Source organism: Dendronephthya gigantea, unplaced genomic scaffold, assembly GCF_004324835.1.
Source record: "Dendronephthya gigantea isolate DGI-Jeju-01 unplaced genomic scaffold, DenGig_1.0 000276F, whole genome shotgun sequence".
Lineage (NCBI taxonomy): Eukaryota > Metazoa > Cnidaria > Anthozoa > Malacalcyonacea > Nephtheidae > Dendronephthya > Dendronephthya gigantea.
The window spans coordinates 84,280-91,732 of record NW_021163286.1 but is presented as its reverse complement, the minus strand read 5'-3'; the positions used below and the strand labels follow the sequence as shown (position 1 = coordinate 91,732).

General features: G+C 38.6%; 1 pseudogene; it reads right to left on the bottom strand.

The window, feature by feature from the left end:
• Nucleotides 1-4,970: 4,970 nt before the first annotated feature.
• LOC114541226 lies at nucleotides 4,971-6,956 on the bottom strand (annotated as a pseudogene).
• Nucleotides 6,957-7,453: the final 497 nt, after the last annotated feature.

Below are 7,453 nucleotides of genomic sequence, written 5' to 3'. Positions count from 1 at the left end.
TTGGAATGGTTCGTATGAGAATCTGAAATTGTTTATACAATCCGACTTGGGAATCGAAGGGCAGTGGAAATCTACCGGCGGAGAAGTAAAGAAATTCACAAGTAAAAACTATGTATTGAAGTGGCATAGTAAAACGAAGCAAAAGCTTGTGGTATTTCAAGACGACGAGAATCAAAGCCTTCGACAAAAACTTGTAAAATTTGCTTCGTTAAATAAAGCCAAGAACGGTGACGAAGATTATCATGACGAACATCTAGCGTGCAGCAAAGCCGAAGAAAACTCAAACCCGGTCAAAATCACTTAAAATCCATCGACCAATGCCAACGAGCATGAACGCAAAAACTTAAATAATGCGGACAATTTTTCAATCGAAACGCCTCATGCTAAAAGTGGACATAAATTCGACAATTCTCAGTGTTATTGCTGTGACCTAGTGCTACAACTCAAGCGTATCGAAAGTGATATATTACAACTTAAAAATCGAGCAGACGAAGATACACAAGCATGTAAAATTAGCGCGTGTGAAAACGAAAAGGTTCACCTGAGAAACAATTTGGAAAAAGCTAACAGTATAATAAAAGACCTTAACACAAAAATTATTAATTTAGAGCAAGAGAAAACCGATCTAGTCACCGCTCTGACGCTACAACAAAACGATTATCAAGCTTGCCTGAATAATTTAAATCAAAAGAATACTAATTCAGCTGAAATGTCTAACAACTTTCAAGTTGCACAGAAGGACAAAAACTGTAACAGAAACAGCAAGCAAGTGAAATCTCATCAACTTCCCACACGCTCAATGTAGATAATCGATTTCAAACCTTAAGCGATATATCGGACAACGAGACGCAAACAGAAATTAGGGCTGGCAATTATCCCAAGGGTAACGAAATAAACCCTACAAATGACCAAGAAGAATCTACCAATGTGCGCCAAAAGAAGGGAAAGAGTCCTAAAACACACGAAATTGGATCGGATATCTTAATTATAGGAGACTTGATAATTAAAAATATCCAACCTAGAAAGCTTTCAAAGAAGAAGGTGCATAAGTTTACTTATCCAGGAAAAACTGCAGATCAGATTGAAATGGAGATCAACTTTGATAAATTAAAAGCAATCCCGTCCCATGTAATTTTGCATGCTGGGACAAATAACCTCCCTTTGGAATCCGCTGGCGAATGCTCTCAAAAGATTGAAAAGCTTGCCACAAAAGTAAAATCGCAATTTCCCTATTCGAAAATTGGTTTATCAGGTCTAACAGTGCGACACGACCTCGCTTTGTCCAGAAAGATTGACGAAGTCAACAAGGAACTTGAGCTCATTTGTACGAAACTAGATATTTCATTCATTCATCATCCATTGATGACACATGCCTAAATGGAAGCAAACTTCATCTAAATGCGAAAGGCTCGGCCATTTTAGCCGTTCATCTTATCAATTTTCTTAGGGGAAGCAGTGGACCAGCTTCATCCCAGAAACAACTTTATCAGGATTTTCAGAGTTCCACGATTCAGAAACTTGGAGAATTGTTGAAAATAATCGTACAACCACAGAAGGACATCCGCAGAAGGAAACGTTAACTGATTTAACGTGTGGCACAGCATCAGGTATTTTTGATCATCCATTGCATGCAATAAGCAAATTAAAAGGTATTAAAATAGCAAGTTTGAATATAAATAGCCCACTAAAACATATAGATGAGCTCCGTGGTATCGGAGCCACCCACAAGAACATTGAAAAAATCGTTGCCGCACATGCGAAAACGAATTTTTCATCGCAATAATGCTTCTACGCTAAAGATTTAACTTTTTTGGGGCATCCCGAATGTCGCGGTGCACAAAAACTTTGAAAAAATCGTTGCGGCGCATGCGCAAACGATTTTTCATGGAAATAATGCTGCTACCCTAGAGATTTAACTGTTTTTTGGCATCCCGAATGTCGCGGTGCACAAAAACATTGAAAAAATCGTTGCCCCGTATGCGCAAACGATTTTTCATCGAAATAATGCTGCTAGCCTCAAGATTTAACAGTTTTTGGGCATCCCGAATGTCGCGGTGCCCAAAAACATTGAAAAAATCGTTGCAGCACATGCACAAACGATTTTTCATAAAATAATGCTGCTACCCTATAAATTTACCTGTTTTAGGCATAACGAATTTCGTGGTGCACAAAAACATTGAAAAAATCGTTGCGGCGCATGCGCAAACGATTTTTCATTGAAATAATGCTCCTACCCTAAAGATTCAAATGTTTTGGGGCATTCCGAATTTCGCAGTGCACAAAAACATTGAAAAATCGTTGCGCGCGATGCGCAAACGATTTTTAAACGAAATAAGCTTCTAGCCTCAAGATTTAACAGTTTTGGGCATCCCGAATGTCGCGTGCACGAAAACATTGAAAAATCGTTGCGTCGCATGCGCAAACGATTTTTCATTGAAATAATGCTGCTACCCTAAAGATTTACCTGTTTTTAGGCATCCCGAATGTCGCGGTGCAAAAAACATTGAAAAAATCGTTGCGGCGCATGCGCAAACGATTTTTCATTGAAATAATGGTGCTACCCTAAAGATTCAACTGTTTTGGGGCATCCCGAATGTCGCGGTGAACAAAAACATTGAAAAAATCGTTCCTGCGCATGCGCAAAATACTTTTCATCGAAATAATGCTGCTACCCTAAAGATTTAACTGTTTTTGGGCATTCCGAGTCGCGTGCACAAAAACATTGAAAACGTTGCCTGCGCATGCGCAAAATACTTTTCATCGAAATAATGCTGCTACCCTAAAGATTTAACTGTTTTTTGGCATCCCGAATCGCGGTGCACAAAACATTGAAAAATCGTTGCCGCGCATTCGCAAACGATTTTTCATCGAAATAATGCTGCTAGCCTCAAGATTTAACAGTTTTTGGGCATCCCGAATGTCGCTGTGCACCAAAACATTGAAAAAATTGTTGCCGCGCATGCGCAAACGATTTTTACTGAAATGATGCTGCTAGCTTAAAGATTTAACTGTTTTTTAGGCATTCCGAGGGTCGCTGTGCACAAAAACATTGAAAAAATCGTTGCGGTGCATGTGCAAACGATTTTTCATCGAAATAATGCTGCTACCGTCAAGATTTAACAGTTTTTGGGCATCCCGAATGTTGCGGTGCAAAAAAAAAATCGTTACGGTGCATGCGCAAACGATTTTTCTTTGAAATAATGCTGCTACCAACACCGCAGAAAAACGTCTGCGCATGTGCGAGATGTACGCGTTCGTTGTTTGTTGCGAGGTTTCAAAAAATGGTTTCAAATGTTCGAAAATGGTGGTTACTCGATGTGAGCGTAAATTCGGGGCGTTTTAAGAGGAAATGTGGGCGATCGGAGGACGAAAAAGGATCAATAACCTGTTTGCCTTTTTTCTTTAAGAAAATATTTGTATTCCAGGGATTTTGGATTGAAATTTAATTACGATTGTCCTAAATATTCTGGTTTACATATTTACATATTCTTACGTTCGACAAATCTATACATCACTTTCATGGGAGAAACTCGACAAAGGTGGCGGTACATAGATTGACTGTCGGGCTGATTCGTGCTTTTATCCATAAAAGAAGATCTTCTAAAGTCTCCTTGGGAACCATCGAAACCGTTGCTCCGTTGTTGTGCTCGAAGTTGGCATGGGTATCGAGGAGGATAATGGCGTTCTCTTGTTTCACAAAAGTGATGGTCATTCCGTTAACAATAACAAGGGCGACAGCGTGGTCGTTGAACTCGAAGTAACTGGTGATCTGGCTGGAGAGTGCAGATTCTTCAGGTGCATCATCTTCTCTGGCAAAACATACGGTGAGTTCCTCGTTTAAATTAACTTCCCCAACGCTACAGGCGACGAAGGGTACTGCCTCTAGAACGCTAAGAAACCTCCCGTGAGAGATGCAGCTATCATATACGCTGTTCCCACCAAGTATACACGACACTATCACAGTATTCCAATGTACTGATAAAGGTTGATCTTTTTTAAGTTGTAGTGTAGCTTCATTCAAGAAATAGGCTTTAGCTAGTAGCAGTGAAATCAGGGTACATGCATTGTCCCTACACGTCCATTGATAGTGCTTTGTGAAACACAAAAAGGAAAGTTCCAAATTGTAAAACTGCACATTGCTGTAGGCTTGATTTGAAATCCAGCTATTTGTGGAACAGGTGTGCTGGTGCCACTTGGGAGTGGTCTTTTGTCCTGTGACTGTGTGGGATGAGATTGAAATTTAAGTAGGTGGCATTTACTCTTATTATGTCCTGGTTGCTTGCAAAATGTACACCTCTTTTGCTTCTTTGGGGCAACTTCAATTGGTTGCTGACAGGGTTTATGAGGGATATGTGGTTGTGTAATCTTTATCTCCAACAATTCTGTTTCTACAAACTTTTTCCACTCCATTGACTGGTAATAGTTATAGTCCTTGTTGCTTGACACAGTGATGGTTTCATCTTCTTCCTCATCAGACTTATCATTGTTAATTGTAGATGGAGGAGCAGCAGATTCAGGATCAAGTAAACTATTATTGAAACTGTCAGTCAATTCTTTAACTTTCATTGCTAGAGGCACTTTACACAACTGGCATTGGTTGTCGTTATCCTTTAGGCAGGTCACATGGCAAGTGTGAAAGCACCCAAGTCGCACAGCATTATTGACACTTTCTTCAGCACATGTGGAGAAATCACAGACAGTGTGTTGATCTGGTTGAATCTTCTGGTTATACTTGTCATGTGCATATGACACTGGTAAGCACTTTCTATCAATGGTTACATTGCCAAATGATGGCAGCTGAAACTTTGGCTTGCCCTTTAATTATCCTTTTGAGGTGACTTTGCGAGGAATCTAAAATTTCAAATAAAATTGATGTTCCAAAACTGATAAAGTGAAGAATGTTAAAATGTTAATATTGAGAATTTTGGTAATAAACATACTTGCTTGTTTTTGTTTAAGTTGCTTGCAATTCATTGGAATTTTTCGATCAGAAATTCAGCTGATTTTCCAGCCAGAAATGTGTAATCTTTCTCGTTGTTCCCTCTTTGATACTCTGGAACAAAGTGGTGTTGAAAAGAATTTTCATGCTGGACACCACTGATTACCTTTGCTCTTTGGGTTATAACAGTTGGTGGATCTGAAGGAGAGATGTTACGGCGCAGCTTCGAGTGCCACACTTCAACCCTTTTTTTCTGTAAAAACAGTGAGCCAATGTTTCTTGGTTGAATAGTACTCTGGGAAAAATTCTTTTTGGTGTTGAGTATCACACAGCATTGAGAGGGTTGACTTATCATAATGACGTCGTTGCTAGCAGATATATAGGATCAAAAATCGATGCATAATTGTTAGATAGTTATTAAAGTCACCACTTCGAAATACCACAGTGTAGTGATAGAACAGCAGAGGTAAAATCTCATCTAATAGGTGTAACAGTGTGACAAATTCAACATCTTTGCACAGCTTGAACTTTTCATGCACAATATCTCTGATTAGTAGCCATCCCAAGAAGGCAACTGTTGTGACAAGAGAGGTTTGAAAGGGTTTTGGTGTTGCTGGCAATTCTTTCCTGAAGAGATGTTGATACAACTCTGTGAAAAAGAAATGGAACAGCGTGACAGTATCCTCAGTTGCATTCAGTATGACATGAAATGCACCTTGTTCAGGTATTATAGAGTTTAATGGGGGGTGTCGTCAGAATGTGCAATGATCTTCTTCACAAAGTACCATGTTGGCCAATCGCCAGGAGAAGGCATGACAAACATCTGTAGATATTGCATTAGTGTAGGGCAGCATTTCAGCTCTAGATCAAGGACAGTTTTGTAGTCATCAGCTGATTTCAGGCTGTTTTCTGATTCTTCGACAAGAACACATGAATTGAGTTTACTTAGAGCACGGTGATTTAATTCATTGTAGACTCTAAACAAAGAAACCAAAATTATTTACATTTCATAAAGATTGGTGTGTTATTGATCAATTAATCCATATAGTGCATAGACCTTACCATATCAAATATACCTGAATTGACTGACTTGTTTGTTTATCATTTCAGTATTGATGTGTTGATGGGATGATGGTAGAGATTCCAGGTAAGTAACAGAGTGGTTTTCCAAGGCTTTTGTCATAACATCCTGTGCTATTTTAATGTCAATTCCACCTTTGCAAGTGATGGTGCTGTCGTCCTTACAAACTAGGACTATACTATGTCTTTTGTCTTGACTTCTTGGGAGTGGGATTGCAGGTATATTTTGGATGTCTAGGAGGTTTGAAGCCATGTGGGAAGCATTACTAAGTTTTACACTAGTTGGTTGCCTGATAGTTTGGATATTGTGAAAGTCATCAAGCAAGTGCACAATTAATAGTTTATTCTATAAATTGAAAAAAGTCCTGCTTTGTCTTGAAGGCATATTACATAAAGAAATTTTCTATGTAAACAAGCACCTGTAATGCTTCTTGAACTTTTGTTTGAAGGACAGTATTGTGATTTTTCTCAACTGTTTTTTTGTACATATCTGTTGCCCTTGGTGTTAGGCTACATCCCATCGTAACGCGAATAGTTTGTCCCGACTTGGACAAGCTGTGGCAAGATAAAAAATGTCCGGCATCTTTTTGCAATGTGCTTGTCTTCTGAGATCTGTAATATATAAATTGTGAACAGTTACAATTTGCATTCAATACAGTTCAATACTGGTATAGTGAACTAACACAACAGGGAGTACGCCTTGCCTGAAGTAAGAAAGAATGTGCAGAAGTGCCACAACTCTCTGACGATTCTTTAATTGACCTTTCTCTGATATACAGGTGTGTCCTTTTTTACTGTTTTCGATGAGCTGAAGGATTTTGTCAAAAAGACCTGGAGCATGTTGGTCAGCAAACATTTTCATCAAAGAAGGATCATACAGGGTGGAGTTTGATTCATTCCTGTTGTGGTGTCTGTACAAAGCCATCTGAAATTTGGCAACTAAATCTGGGAAGCCATCATCTGTGTAAAATAGGTGGGTACTGTATTAAAATAAAACATAAGCTTAATACTTTTATATTTATTTCAAAGGGGGTTGTACAGTTTATTGATATGAATGTGATAGGATATGTACTGTACAATATGTGGACCTTTGATTTTTTCCAATATATTTTTCCATGCTTCTTCATTTAATTTTATTTCTTTCAATTCATTCACTAGAATTGGTCCAATCGGAGAGCTTTCTTCCATCCAGATATTGGTGTTATTTGGGCATATATTTTCTTTGTTGCAGCTGTCAAAAGTCTGTGAAATGTAGCATTAGAATTGTATGCAAAATACTTAAGAGTTAAACTGCATTATACTGTAATTACCCTTTTTCTTTTTGTTGGACCAATGTATTCAGGATGGGATTCAAAGTAATTGTCAGCAGTGCCCATACATTTCTTGCAGATCATTGTTCCAGGTTTGTAGTTTTGTAGGGTTTTCCCCTCTTCG